The sequence below is a fragment of the Capsicum annuum genome, chromosome 3, assembly GCF_002878395.1.
Source record: "Capsicum annuum cultivar UCD-10X-F1 chromosome 3, UCD10Xv1.1, whole genome shotgun sequence".
Taxonomy (NCBI): domain Eukaryota; kingdom Viridiplantae; phylum Streptophyta; class Magnoliopsida; order Solanales; family Solanaceae; genus Capsicum; species Capsicum annuum.
This window is the reverse complement of record NC_061113.1, coordinates 26,283,079-26,299,727: the sequence shown is the minus strand read 5'-3', so window position 1 is coordinate 26,299,727 and position 16,649 is coordinate 26,283,079. Positions and strand designations below refer to the sequence as shown.

Genomic DNA, 16,649 nt, shown 5'->3' with positions numbered 1-16,649 from the left:
CACGTCATCTGCAATCAGAAAATGTTCTACAACGGTAGCCCACACCGCTTGCATTAACAGTTCTAATATATCTCACATATAATGCAACATCACACCAAGATAGAATAAAAGTACATATTATATCACATATAAAAAGAACAAAGGGAACATGCATGTACAAGATCATCAAATAAAGTAAAAGAAGATACGATAAATACATAGATGACAAATCAATATGCCAATACAACATAACATAACACAATAAAGTAAGTGCAATGTATATGATGATGATGATGATGACCTTCGGGGATCATCGCACAATCCCGCATACACCTTCGGAGGCAAGCCTCCCAACGCAGGACCCATGGGGGGATCGTCAACCTGTATACAATCCGCATATCTCATAACTTATTTCCAACACATCTCTTAGAATGGGTTTTATAAGGTGTTACAATATCTTTTAAAAAGGTGCTGCTAGTATTTCTCAGATGTTGCCATGGTGGTACCAATGTTTCATGAATGAGTATGATATGATGATGTAATGCTCACAACCAATCACAATGGGTATTTACACAAATAACCACATGATATATTTACACAACCAACCACAACGATACATTTCCACAACCACATGTGTCAATATTCTCTCATTATTTTCGTATCACCCATGAATTTTCACATGTCTCATATGCCAATAAAGTATGAATATAATTATAATACACCAATGGTACCACATTAGCATTTTAACAACACAATACAATTATTCATATGTATTCAAGGCTATCAACATCACATAGGACCCCACACGGTCACACATATCACATAATATCTCAATTTCGACAATTACATCATATATAAGACCCCACACGGGCACAACACATCACATAGATAGATATTTTTCATGATTAGTTCTCACCCTTAACATGTATTTTGTACCATCATTTACTACCCAGCCCAGTCTGAAAGAGTTAAGCCATAACCTACCTTGAAAGCCGAAACCGGTCCGCTACACTTGAACCCGCGACCTTACTTTAAACGAACAATCCCGAACTCCACTAAAACATCAAATATAAAATCTATGCATCGAAACAAAACCAACGACACCCATATTGAATACTTTTGATTTGGGGTTAAAATAGACCCCCAAAATAGGTTTTTGAAAAAGAAGAGCAAAATCAAAACATTACTTCAAAAACATGTACCCATATTTTTAGGAACCTTCAGCTGAAAACCCAAGTTAAATCGAGTCAAAAACGGGTTTCAAATCGAAGAAAAATTATTTTTGAGCTTTACCGGGTAAAATCTTTGAAATCCGGGTTAAAATCAAGAATCAGAGTTTTTTTGAAGGTTAAATTGATGAAAAACTAGAAATAATAAGATAAAACATTATTCAAGTGTAAAGGAGTAAAATTTGGGTTAAAAATCATGCCCTGAGATTTTTGAAATTTTGACAAAATTAATCAAGAAATTACTAAAAAAAGGGTGAATTCTTACCTTTAATCCTAATAAAATCAAGAAAAATGTGTTAATCTAGCTTTCCAAGCTCTCACAAACTTTGCTTTTAAGCTCCCAAACTATTTAGGATTTAACTCTCTCAAAATGAAAAATGAGCAAAATGGACCCAAAAACTATTTAAATAGTGCAGAAAATCTGCACTAAAAGGGAAAAAGCTGCAGTTTTTTGTATTTTAAGTCCAATTCGGACTTTGATTGGGTGTCCGAAATTCGTTCAGAGTCCGATTTATGCAAAAAAACTATGCAACCATACTAAATTCGATGTTTTGTACGTGACGGCGATATTAGATTTTCAAAAAAAGTCGTTTTCACAAAATTAACCCCCAAAATCCGAAATCATAATTTTCCAAACCGAGGATTGAAATGAGATTTAAAAGCCGTAAAATCATACCAAATATGCTAACACCCTAAAATCGATATTCTGGATTTGCTGGTGAAGTCGTATTTTCCATCCGACGTATTTTCGATCAAATGTGGGTCCTACACCCCAATTTTCAATTTTTCAAAGGTCTACCTATCCTAAAATTGATATTCCAGAGCTGCTAGCATAGTCCGTTAGGTCATCCATTGCATGGATCAAAAGATATCCACATAAGTCCAAAATAAGGCTCTCAAAGCCATTAGAAACCACAATATTATATAAATGATACCAACATACATCGAAAATTATGTCAATTGCTTCCACACCCCAGAAATTTCATAATGCAACTACGGAGAGGGGTAAAACTAGTCAAATCACACAAAATCACAAATTTCACATATTTCATCAAATTTTTAGGTCGTTACAATTGCGATGAGTGCAGATAAAGATAGCATGTGGTACTTAAATAATAAAATAAATAAATGCATTGTGGTGCGTGCAAGTAAATGCAAGAATAAAATTCAGTGCTTAAATAATAAAATAAATGCATTGCGATGCTGCAAGTAAAAGCAAAAATAGAATGAGGTGCTTAAACGATAAAATAAATACATTGCAATGCGTGCAAATAAAGGTAAAGATAGACTGTAGTGCTTAAACTGTAAAATAAATGCATTGTAGTGTGCGAAAATAAAGGCAAAGATTAAATTCGATGATTAAACGATAACATAAATGTATTGTGATGCTTGCAAATGAAGGCAAAGATAAAACGTAGAGCTTAAATGATAAAATAAATATATTACGATATTTACGAGGCATGCAATGCCTAAATGCTAAAATAAATACATTACGATATGTTCTTGCAGTGCTTAAATAATAAAATAAATACATTGCAATATGTGCCAGCAAAGGCAAAATGACATGCAGTGCTTAAATGATGAAATAAATGCATTGCGATATTTGCGAAGCATGTAGTGCTTAAATGAAAAATGCATTGCGATATGTGCATGCAGTGCTTAAATGACAAAATAAATGCATTGCAATATTTGTAGGCAGCAGTTCCTAAATGATAAAATAAATGCATTACATTATGTGCGTGTAGTGGTTAAATGCATAGCAATATGCGCCGATAAAGGCAAACATGACATGCGATGCTGAAATGATAAAATAAATGCATTGCGATAAATTGGAGGTTTGTAGACAAACCCTTGAGTCTAAAGAGTTCAGGTAGAGTAGGAGCAAGAGTGAGTATATGGAATGAAAGTTTAATGACTTGAGGCAGGAGGACGATAGGGTAGTGAGGTTGGGTTCCCAGGTTGTTTGTAGGAAGGATAGTTTTAAGTATCTCGGGTCGATGATTCAGGAGAATAGTGAGATTGATGAGGATATCTCCCAACATATTGGGGCAGGATGGATGGAGTGGAGACTCTCCTCGAGAGTGTTGTGTAATAAGAAGGTGCTATTCAAACTGAAAGGCAAGTTCTATAGAGTGGTAGTCCGATCATCCATGTTGTACAGAGCAGAGTGTTGGCCAGTCAAGAACTATCATGTTTAAATATTGAAGGTGGCGAAAATGCAGATGTTACATTAGATGTGTGGGCTTACTAGGAGTGATATGGTTAGGAATGAGACTGCCCGTGAGAAGGTTTGAGTGGCTTTGGTGGAGGATAAGATGCGGGAAGTTTGACTGAGATGGTTTGGGCATGTGATGAGAAAGGGCACGGATGCCTCAGTTCGTAGGTGTGAGAGGCTAGATTTGGATGGTTTCAGGTGGAGTAGGGGTAGGCCAAAGAAGTATTGGGGAGAGGTAATTAGACGTGACATGGAGCAGTTACAACTTACCGAGGACATTACCCTAGATAGAAAGGTGTGGAGAATGCGAATTAGGATAGAAGGTCAGTGCATGTTGGAGGGTTGGGGGGGGGGGCGCATTTGGTACGTTAGTGTAGGGTATTATTGTGTGGATGTCTTAGTTATGTTGTGCCATTTTGTTTCATGCTTTTATTATGAATTTGTTTATTATTCTTTGTTTTGAGTCGGGGGTCTATCGAAAATAGCCTTGCTACTTCTTCGGAGGTAGTGGTATGGACAGTGTACATCTTACCCTCCCCAGACCCCACTGTGTGGGAATACACTGGGTTTGTTGTTGTTGTCGTTGATAAGTTTGAGTAAAGGCAAGAATGACATGCGATGCTTAAATGATAAAATAAATAAATGTACTGCGATACGCGCAAGTAAAGATAAAAATAAAATACAGTGCTTAAATGATAAATAAATGCATTGTGATATGTTGCCAGCAAAGGCAAAGATAATATGCAGTGCTTAAATAATAAAATAAATGCATTGTGATGTGTGCGAGGCATGCGGTACTTAAATGATAAAATGCATTGCGATAATTGCGAGGCATATGGTGCTTAAATGATAAAATGCATTGCGATATGTGCGTGCAATGCTTAAAAATAAATGCATTGCGATATGTGCCAACAAAGGCAAAGATGACATGCAACGCATAAATAATAAAATAAATGTATTGGATGTGCAAGTAAAGATAAAGCTAGCGTGCAGTGATTAATGGATAACATAAATGCATTGCGATGTGTGCAAATAAAGACAAAAATAATATGCAGTGCTTAAAATGATGAAATAAATTCATTGATGCGTGCAAGTAAAGGCAAAGATAGACTATAGTGCTTAAACTATAAAATAAATACATTACAGTGCATGCAAGTAAAGGCAAAGAATGTGATGTTTAAACGATAAAATAAATGCATTGCGATGCGTGCAAATAAAGGCAAAGATAACATGCAGTGTAAAAGAAATAAATGTAGCGAGATATATATAAGTAAAGGTAGGCAAGCATAAATATATAATTGAAGAAAAACATGCATCATTGTCTTATTGGAGGGCAGACTGACCCAATTATCCTATTTTAGGGTGGACAAACCCATGTAAAAATGATAATTTAGCAAAGAAATATTTGGGAGAAATTATTTTCATATTCTCGATGCTGCTTTTAAATTGGCCCAGTATCGAGCTGTGAGATACTAGAAATGTAAGATTATGTACTTGCTGGGGAGAAAGGATGATTATAGGGTCGTGACGACTGAACCCTGCATAGAGCTTCCTACATATCTTGAGTGTTACGAGAATCAGGTCAATGTAGTTCGAAATACGAAAATAGAGTACATTTTGAGGTGGCTCTCAAAATTTGCCCCAGTTTATAATCTATGGCTAATACTGTCTTTCTAAAAAAAAATTCTTGAAAAGATGTATGACGTCTCCGATTGTTACAAAGACTGATGCTGATTTTTATCTCTAATTGCCTACAAAAACTAAGACCCTCAATTAGAAAGGTGACTGAAATCTAATAGCCCTCTCCATTGGCGGGGCTATTGAAATGTAAAAGGGTCCAGATTAGCAGAACAAATGTAATAGCCTTTCGATTGGCACGACTATAGGAATGTCAAAAAAATACTCAAAAATGGACTCTTAACTGAAAAATAAAATGTCAGTATTTAAAGGTATGCTTGAAAGAAAAAGTCAAATGCCCATATTTTAAAACTGGGCGCCTTGAATGAAAAGTAAAAAATGCATGCATTAAAGTGAGCACCTTGAATGAAAGGTAAGAAAATGTCTGTATGTGAAAGTGGGCCTCTTGAAAAAAGAAAGAAAATTGTTGCATTTTTTGGTAAAAAATGCTGAAAGATGAAGAAGGCACAATTGTGTCTTGACCTCAGTTGGTACCAATAATTAGTAGTGTGCATAAGAATTCTCCCATCCTTTTCTCAGCTAACCGAGATCAACTTCAGGGTAACTCCTATAGTTTCAACTAGTACCTTAGACACGCCTAAGTATCAACAAGATTTTTTATCTTGCTTTAAACAAATGTTTCAAATTATGCATATCCTCATGCTTCAGGTGTCCTCTCTAGAAAGAATGTCCCACTTCGCACATATTTGAGTAAAAGAAAGTCTCATTTCGCACATATTTGAATAATTTTCTTTTGAGTCTAGGGACAACTCAAGAAATACACTTGCACTCAAAAAGGAATTTAATGCATGCAATTGCGATACCATAGGCTTGACCTTCATGTATGTATCCATTAATATGAGAACACTTGAAATAGAATCTCATAGGACTTGCTATCGGCTTGTAATGTAGACTTGGGGACGGGTAGGATAATATTTGAGACGAAAGTGACTAATCACTAAATGAGCATTACACTGCATATGTGCTTTCAACATTTGTTGCGCTTTGACGCATGATCTTCTTAGTTGTGCTGCGTTGTCCCTTATTTTGTATTTGCTTTGACTTCTTTTGAATTTTGAGTTAGAATTTCCCCTTTTTTTCAAAAATGTATATATATATATATATATATATATATTTTTTTTTTTTTTGTTCTTTTTTTCTTTTTTTTGGTGGGGGGTTTTGCTCCTTTTGAAGTCATTTTTTCATTTGGGATAATATATCCTTTGCATTCTGCATTTTTGATCTTGAATCTTCGTCTGTAATTTGCACTCATTTAGTATGCTCAAGGAAGTAGGGCAAAGAGAGAGATAGTGCACATAAGCACTCAAAAGGATATAGGCTCAGATGCGGTTGTCCAAAGAAAAGGTTTTAGGCTTAAAAGAGAAAATTCTAGAGATTAATGTTATTTGGTGGGTTGTGAAAGGCACAATCGGGTCAAAGAAGGCCTACGGTCCTTTCCTAAACCAAGTGCAACTCAGAATTTTGTCTCAACAGACATTAAGGTCAAGTTCTAGATCAACAATACAGTGCCATGAATTAAACTAAAGCTCACCACACATGCATATGAAACTATGAGGTTGGCTTCGTTCTTGTCTTAGATGTATGCAAGAGCATTTTTTCAAACATTACTCAAGTGTGATAAAAGATACCAAAAGAATCTATGGTTTTGTCATGAAATCGGTCCTTTATATCATATCACTTTATTCTTTCTCATGCACACTCCTAATTGTATTGATATCAACCAAGTCAAAATTTTATTATTAATTTATTTTATTCTTTTTAAAAAGAATGGGACCGAACCAAAATGAGGGTTGACTATGTATCTTGTGAAAGCAAGAATCAGGTCTATGTAGTTCAGGCAAATTTGCAAATTGAATGTGGCATGCATGATTGCGAAAAGTGAAAATAATGTGAAAGAAATCAAGAAAGAACTTCTTTTAGCATCAAATTGTTTTGATCAAATGATCGAAAGAATATATGTAAAGCATGGGGAGATCTTTGACACAACTTCAATATGCTGACAAAATTAAAAAAGCCAGATATTGAAGAAATTATGACTTTATTTTGCCGTAGTTGGAAGAATTATTATAATTGAAAAAATATTAAATTCTTGCTTTAGAGAGTAGGGATCGATACGTCATAAATTTAATGGTTCACGACATTTGAAAAAAAAACTAGGTAAAATTGAGTGAAGATCTGAAGATAGGCCGGCTAGGCACTAATGTCAATGAGATTTGGATTTGAGGAGCTATTAATTTGCGCTTTTGAAGGCTTTTGAAGAGCGTCTTTGAAATGTTCTAGAAAAATTGCCCCAATTTTGAATAACGAAGAAATTATTCTAAAACAGTAAAGAGACTGAACCCTAATGCAAGGCTGCCTACGTATCATGTCAGGACAAGAATCAGGTCAAAATGTAGTTCAAACCTATACACAACTATCGACAATGTTGCTAATGTACATCTTTTAGTTGATCCGCTATGCAAAATAATAGTTAGAAATACCTTCCCTACTAAAGCATAACCAATTTAAAACAAGCAGCTAATATATAAGCATAATCATCTTTCAAATATGTACAGAGAATATGAATGTGTCACTTGGATCGTAAACCCTTTGAACATTTGGTTAAAATTGACTAATATGCATGTACCTAAAATGCGTTATTTTAGCTCTATACTATGCTGACTAAGAGTGGGTAGACACGGATTTAGATTTCCTATATGAGAAAGCACGTGGTCCCATGGTAGTAAAACTCCTTCTCACCCCACGTATGCGCCGACTCTCTAAAATAAGGTGATTTGAAAGAATTTTGGAAAATTACAATGTACAATCCACGTGTACAATGTGTGTGAGTGTCAATTTTTTGAAATGGAGGAAATATGAACAAAATGCCAATTTAATAAAGCGATAACTAAATAAATAATCTATACAAAATAATACCAAGTTAATAATTTATGCCACATAAACAAAATAAATCAAGACAATTAGTATGAAACAAATAACAATGTATAAAACATAGATATTTACCTAAATCTATAATGGTTAGAATCTTTTATTCTCCAGCAGAGTCGCTAAACTGTCATATCCGATTTTTACCTAAGGTCAAAACTAGCACGACATTATGAACTCAAAAAGAATTAATTTTGTAGAGAGTCGCCACCTAATTTTTAAGGAAAAATAGGAAACCTAATTAGTTATTTAATAAGTATGACTTTATTTAATCTGCGAACCAATTTAAATTCTAGGTAAGAGTTCAAATTATTTCAAAGGGAAGGAGTTAGACACCCTTCAGAATCCACAAATGTGGTTCCCGACCAAACTTAGGTTTATTACAAAAGTAAAACAAATTAATGTTTATAAATATAAAAATATGAAATGTGTATTAAAAGGATATAAACAATTTATATATAAACAATGTGTAAATTGCATATGGTGTCGTAAAAAGTATATGTATAAGAAGCATATGAAGATAAACGAAGATACATGAAAATTTGCGTGAAAAATAAAAAGATTGAATAAAAAATAATTTGTTTTAAAGAGAAGATTACGTGATATATTTTAGTGTAACAAAGTGTGAATTATTTGAATAAACAATCTAAAAATATTTAATATAAATATTTACGACCTAAATTTACCTAAACGCGTGACGTAGATTGCATAAATAAAAACTAACCCACCCAATGCCCCAAAAATAAAAATTTCACTATGATTAATATTTTTACAAGTGTAAGAATATGAAAAATACAACGCAAAATTTAAAGTCTTCTTTGAATGCTATTTCCGATGAGTATTGCCAATAACTTGTATAAACACTTGTAACTAAAAATATTAGTAACCAATAAATAATTATCGAAATAAATTTTAAAGGTATGGGTGCATATATATATATATATATATATATATATATATATAAATATAATTTTCGTTAAAAGAGTGGGCTCAGATTAAATTTTAAATACGACATGGCTACGAAATGATTGCTCAATTTATTGTCCATCCTAAATTGTCTTGCCAAGATACGAATCATAAAACTTTTGCGTTGTTATAAAAATTTCGTCATCGCCCAAATTTATTTATTTTATTACGTATTCATATACGTAATATCCGTCTTTTATTTGTGCAGGCTTCGAAAATCGACGGAGAATTTCTTCATCGGCCAAGTGTCGACCCTTAATATAAAATAATAAATTTGATAAAATAAAGTCCGTCTTTTATAATGGAGTGGCCTCAACTATTAAGACGGAGAGATAATTTCATTGGCCAAATATTAACTAATATCAATAAATATATCAACAAAATAACAATGAAAAAAAAATAAAAATATAACTTTCAAGCAGCTTTTAATAATCTAAACAAAATAATATTAATATATAATAAAGAGAAAGACAAAAATAAACCAAATATGGAGAAAACATACTCAACAGTAGGCAATATCTATCACAAAAGCATCCATTAAATTAGAAAATACATACTATTATTAATCATGATATAACAATAATAACCATAGCAATGTTAGAAAAATAAAGCATTACAACAATGTAAGATACTACAATACCAGAAAAAATATCATAAAGAAAACATAATCAAACATGTAAAAATTAGAACAAAAAATGAAAAATAACAGTGATAGCATTAGAGTTCTCCATTTTGTTTCTTTTTACATTAAGTTCAAAGCTCCATAATATCCCCAAAATAATCCAACAAGATCTTTATACTTCAATCAAATAATTAAGACTCAACAAAGTCAAAACTTCACAATATTAACTAAAAAAGAGTCAACAAGATCTTAGATTCAAGACTTGTTCAAATTCAACCCCACCAAATCAAGATTCAAAATGAGAAGATGGGTGTGTGTTTGTGTTTTAGAGAGAAACAGTGAGGTTAGAGAGAAAGAGAGAAATGTGTATATGTGTGTGTATTTAAAAAGGAAAGTAATAATAAAATAAATAAATAAATATTAAATCTACCTTTTCCCAACATATCACTTAAATTGTGGATAATAGATAAAATAAAATCAAATATCTTTTTAGAAATGAGATGTTGACTTGATTGATTTATTACTCTGTGTATTAAAATAAATCGATGTTATTTCTATAGACTGTGTTAAATAAGGTACAAAAATAGAAATATCCATATATATAACTACAAGAAAATGTAAACAAATATAATTATCTTTGAAAAAAAATATATTACACTATAAACAATTAAAATTATAATATATAAAAAAGGAAAAGTCATCGTTTCCACCTCAAACTATACACGAAAAGTCTAGGTCACACCTAAACTTTCATAGTGACCTATTACACACCTAAACTATAAAAAAGTGATACTATTACCTCCCGCGACACCCGTGCCCAAGTTCAACGAGTGGAGTGTACTTCACTCGCCTTGTGGTGATGCCACATGTTTAGTTTAATTTTTATATTTAATTAATAAATAGTCCTTATGATTAAAAATAAATAACCAAGAAAATTCAACAATTCAACAACTCCTCCTTCTTCACTTATTCTCTGTATCACTTTCCCTTCAAATAACCAAGTAAATTCCACAAGAAAATTCCGATGGCAAAAAATATTCAACAATTCACCATTAAAAATATGAAATTGTTGAATTGTTCACTTATTCTCTGCTTCACTTTCCCTTCAAATCCACTTCCTTCTTCACTTTCTTCTCTTCATCAGCAACTCCTCCTTCTTTTACTCACTTAATCAAACAATGAAAATCTTGTATCAAAGCCAAACTCGTTGTCACCAGGGCCTTATCACTTTCAGCAAACCCAAAATGCAAGCATCTGGATTATGCTAATAAGATTTTTGAGTTAATGGAGGGGAAAACTGTGGTTTCTTGAAATGCATTGGTAACTGGGTATTATCAGATTGGACGATTTTGACGAGGCTTTAGGACTATTTGAGAGGATGGGAGAAGAGGAGATTGAATTGAATGCTGTAACATGGAGTGCTGTGATTTCAGGGTATGCACAGAGGGATTTAGGTTTGGAAAACTCATTGCTATTTATTTTTGTGTTTGAAACTGCAATTTTTTTAACAGTTGTGCGAATTTGTGGTGGATTTTGTAACTTTGGATGTTAACAATGGTGATATTGTGATTCCGACGATAATTTTAGTAGTGGATGTTTAATTTTATGGTGGTTGTTTGGGATACTAATAGTTGTATTGTGATTCCGATAATGAAATCTAATGAAATCTATGGTGGATTCTTAAAATTATTGTGGTGAAGATTTGAGTGTGATGATGATGGTGTGGTGTTTTAAATGGTGATTTTGGTGAAAAAGAAGCAATTGAATAAGGCGGGAACCACATAATAAAATGAATAAATAAATAAATTTAATTTTATTAATATTTTTTCAATTGAAAAAATAAAAAAATTAATTTAATTAACATTTAGTTACCAATTCTTCAAACAAATGATCTTCAATTTTGATTTTGAAAGACAAATTTGGAAATTAGGTTCTTAGTTTGGAGCCCCAAATTGGGTTAAATAGGAATTAGGGTTCAATAGATCCATTGGAAATTAAAAGTGTTGTATTTTTAATGTTTTTATCCATTTATTTTTGTTATTCAAAAGGCTGGACGCACCTAACACGAGTGTAAGAAACGCGCCTTAGAGTGGGTGTCGTAGGGAGGTAATAGTTTCACTTTTTTATAGTTTAGGTGTGTAATAGGTCATACTATAGTTTAGGTGTGACCTAGACTTTTCGTGTATAGTTTGGAATGAAAACGATGACTTTTTCCTATGTAAAAAGAATTGTGTTATTATGTTATGTACGTATGTAGATGATTGTGCAAAAAATATTAAAATGATAATAAACACATAAAAATCCTAAATTTACGAAATTAAGGGTGTGAATGTTTGTGGTGTGTGCTTTGTGTATATTGTGTACTGAGTATTTAAAAAGGAAAAACAATTCATCAAATCTACAATTTTCCAACATATCCCTTAGATTTAGGAAAATAGATTGGAAAAAGTCAAAAAGTGAAGAAAATTTGAAAAAAGGATAAAAAGAGATGAATAAAAATATAATATTATTTTTGTATTTAAAATAATTAAGTCGACTCACATTTACAAATCGTATTAAATATCGTACAAAATAATGAATGCCGATATATAATTACGAAAAAATATAAACAACAAATAAAAATATAATTATCTTGAAAAAATATATTATACTATAAATAATTAAAATTATACTGTGCAGTAAAAAAAATTACAGTGTTGTGCTATGTACGTATGCAAATGACTGTGCAAAAATATTAAAATAATAATAAATTGATAAAACTTTTAAAATTTATGAAATTAAAGATAATTATCAAAAAATTGTGTAAAATTAAAATATGATAATAAATTAATAAAAAATCCTAAAAAATGATGATTATCGTTAATTTGCTAAAAAATATAAAAAATATGTGAAAAATTGCATTTTATATACTTTAATGATCATAATGCCTAAAAGTGCTAATTTTAAGCATGGAGAGCTAAAATTGGGTGTCAATAGACTTGATTCACAACAATACTCCCATCCTAAAAAGAACCTCGTCCTCAAGGTTCGAGTAGAAAAACATCAATTTGGGACATGAGAAATAAGTCATTGCTAGAGCAAATATTGTGGCAAAAATATTATTTTGACCTATTCTCGTCTCTGTGCCATTATTTGAGTCCATGTAAAAGACAACACCTACAACCTTTAATGATTCCTTTGAAAAATCCACGTTAGTAGCATGCTCCCCAGGACTTGCTAAGACAAACTGGATATTCTTTGAAAAGAAAAATTACAGCTGTAGGGGCTTTAACTGCAATTAAGTTCAATGCTTCTATTAAATTATTTACTGCGACAAATACAAGAGCTTCCTGCTTTATGTCTTCATCCACTCCTATTGCAGGATTGAGTACACTTAATATAACTTTGGTATCAACAACCACACACTGCTTCAATTGATATCTTAAAACACTCTCAATAATCTTGTAGTCGCATACTGGAACAACTATTTCAATAGTTGTGGGTACATTTTGTGGCAGAAGTTGTACCACAGATTGTGTTCCAACAAAATCAACCCCTCTTCTCGCCAAAATGGTATACTTATGCCTGATAAAATAAGCCATACTTGTCTTCGCGCCAAGGTAGGAAAACAGATAGCTTGAACCTAGATATTTGTTGTAGCAATCAGCTTCTGTTGAACCACATCCTTTGAGCCCTTTCACTTCGCTCCCTTCCTTGGAATTTTCATCCTCGATGGTAGACTCTATTGGTGTTAAAGGGGACAAAGTAAGTGCTAAAATTTTATGTGCCGAATCACCAACATCCATAATATACTTATTACCGAGACTCCCATTATATCCCTCTGTCATGGCCATTTCAATTGGAATTTCTAAACGTGCCATGGTGAATACCTTGGGGCAACATCTATTTGACATTTCGTCGAACATCTTGTGTGCATCCGTTTTTCTTTTGCATTCAGATTGCATATCAAATTTCTGAGGCAAAGCTGGGTTGTTTTTACTTCTCCATTATGTATAAACATGTGCAGGACATGAAGAAAGTACATCTGGCTCACTGATGCCCCACAAAAAAGCCTCAAAATGACTGGAGTACTCAGTCATGGAGGTCATCTGATTAGCTAAGTGATTTTCCAGTGATTTGAAATGTCGTTTAGGAAAGCGAATCAACACTTTTGCAGTAAAATGTTCTCAATCAACTAATTGCTTGTTCTGGAAATGTCATTGGTACCACGACAAAGCAGCCCTATCGAGATAGGACGACGCCGGAGATAACTTGTGGTTTTCTGCAATTTCATAAAAAACAAAATAGCGTTCAACTTGAGAGATCCATAACTCGGGATTCTCTCCACAAAATCGTGGAAACTCTACCGGAGTTGGTTTACTCCTTGTAGGGTTTCCGATCAACTTATGTAATAATGAACAAATTTCACATATCTCCTTTGACCATGAATCCCTTCCGACGCTAATTGAATCACAGGAAGTTCAAAATTTTGGGTCCTCCATTGAAGACCTCTTGATGAAAGAACCAACGAACGAACCCAAATTCTCACCTCAACAATCAATACACAAAGTGAACGAAACTAATCAACTATGATTAATACGAAAAGGAAAAATTACAATATGAAAAAGAGGAATAATAGTAAACGAAATGAGAGGATTAAAGAGAATTGGGGATGAGAAGCATAGCCTTTGCCTAAGAAATTATCACAATTTGCATTAACTGTTCTGTCAAATCCCAAGTCCTATTTAACCAATTGACAATTTGGCCTGGATCCCAAATAAAACATTCCAACATTTCAATAGGTCCAATAATCTGGATTAGATCAGCCCAATATATCACTTCTAACTCATAGCCTCTTACAAAGTTGACTTGATTCACAGTTTATGTAATATTTAATACTAAAATTAGAAAGAAAAAAATATTATAAAATTCTCTTAATTTCATAAATTGGACAAGTAAAAATTGAAACAACTATCATTTAATATAGACATAGGGTAAAATGAAATGAAGGAAATATGTAGTAGCATGGAATCTATCACTTATGTTGGATAAACGGAAACAAAACATTTAATTAAATCTTGAGATTTCTCGATTTCAGGATTAACCACGTGAAAGCATTGACCTTCATCTTCAACTATAATTAACTCCAAATCCCCTTTCCACCCACTTTTCTTGACACCCTCAGTAAATTGAATCCCAATTTCTTTTGGAATATACTCATCTTTCTCCGCAAAACTCAACAACATCCTAGAACAACCCAATTGAGACAAACAAGGAGCCTTCTCAGCAAGTGGATTAATCATTGGACTATGTAGACCAGCTTCTGTTGGTGAACTAATAATAATCCAATTATGGTACGATATATTTTGTTCTATGTTCTCAAGTGGGACCAACAAGTAAGGACAATCATAAATCGAACCATTGATAGCCACATTTCTATTAATATCACCTTCTCTTCCAGCTCTCATATGATGAACAATATTGCCACCAACACTATCTCCGCATACAGACAATCGACTAAAATCTCCTTAATTTTTAGCCAAGGGTCTTCGTTAGTGCTAGTGAATTGTTCACTAGCTGATACGACAATGGCCAAGGAACACAAGAAAAGGCCAAAACAGTCCACAAATCAAGTGGAATTCGAGGACCTCTTTGAGAGCTAGTTTTAGCCAAACAACAACAACACAAGAATACAAGGAAATAAGGTGTATTTATACACCAAAACAGCCACTAAAACATGATGAACACAAGAAGATAGATAACAATATGATAAGGATAATAACAACAACAAACGGTTACAAGATACATGAACAACAAGAACCAACGGTTTCCCTGAACAACACTAAGACATGAAATGTAGAGATAGATAGTGAGACATACACTACAATAAGACCCAAGAACCCAAAGATATATTAAATCTAAGGACCCTCAGAACTTAGCATAGCAACACCACACTATTATGAAGACACGAGAGGGATTCCATTGCTCAAGCACCATCGTTTCCAAGCAATACACATTCAGAAGTGATTCCACACTTGCCATGTCCTAGTTTTGGCCTAGGGAGGTTCTCTCTCAAAAGAGAAGTGTTCTTGTTCTTTCAATATCATAAGACAACTAACTCAAACAAAACTCTAACATCTTCCTTATATAGTTATTACAAAATAGAATACAAAATGTCTATAATACCCCTCAAGGGTGAGGCACCCCTCAAGTGTAAGAGTGGACTGATTTTTGGTGTGTTTTGGACCTCTTCTACACTTCAATTGTACACACCAAGTCTCGGGACCAACGCACACCCTCATAAGTCTGAATCCATGATTATTCTTGTATCATCCTCTTCATTTTGAGAGGAATTTTCCCACAAATTCACGGCTTCATCTCGTTCAATTGGCCACTTCAAAAGATCTACCCAAAACAGTCTGTAAAACATGAAGAATCTGAGTGCTCAATAACAACAAGTCTCGGCCAACATCTTCATTTAGTACCTCGGCTTCCTCTCCATCTTGAGAATTGCCTTCAATCTTATTTGGCCCAATTGAGTTTCAACCCTAGCCAAGATAGCACTAGGAACATTGTTATCCATTGTAACGAAGAAGTTACCTACAAAAACACAAACAAATTTGTTGTACAAGAAAAGTCCTCACACTTTCTCTTTATTTCCTTGCCTCTCGGATTCCTCACACTTAACCTCACTAGTGTTGTAAGCTTGCTTGTACTCCGGGCGGTGTTGAGAGGTGAATCAAACATTTACAACGACTCAAAAAAAAAAGACTAAGACAGACAAAGGAACATAGACACGAAGAACGGTTTTCAAAACTAATTTATAATCAAGTACATGGTCACTAGTTTGTAAATTAGTATTGGAATCAACAAATGAAACTAAAGAACAACAAATTGAAACTAAAAGATCAAAATTTGAGCTAAAATTTATTGCATGAACAATATACATGGTGACGTGGTAGTTTACAATTGGTCACGGCCCACACAATTTGTTCATCACTTGAAGTCTTAATCTTTACATGATTTTTTGTAATGA

General features: G+C 33.2%; 1 pseudogene; it reads right to left on the bottom strand.

The window, feature by feature from the left end:
- Positions 1-14,652: 14,652 nt before the first annotated feature.
- LOC107856512 lies at positions 14,653-16,196 on the bottom strand (annotated as a pseudogene).
- Between the last annotated feature and the right edge of the window lie 453 nt (positions 16,197-16,649).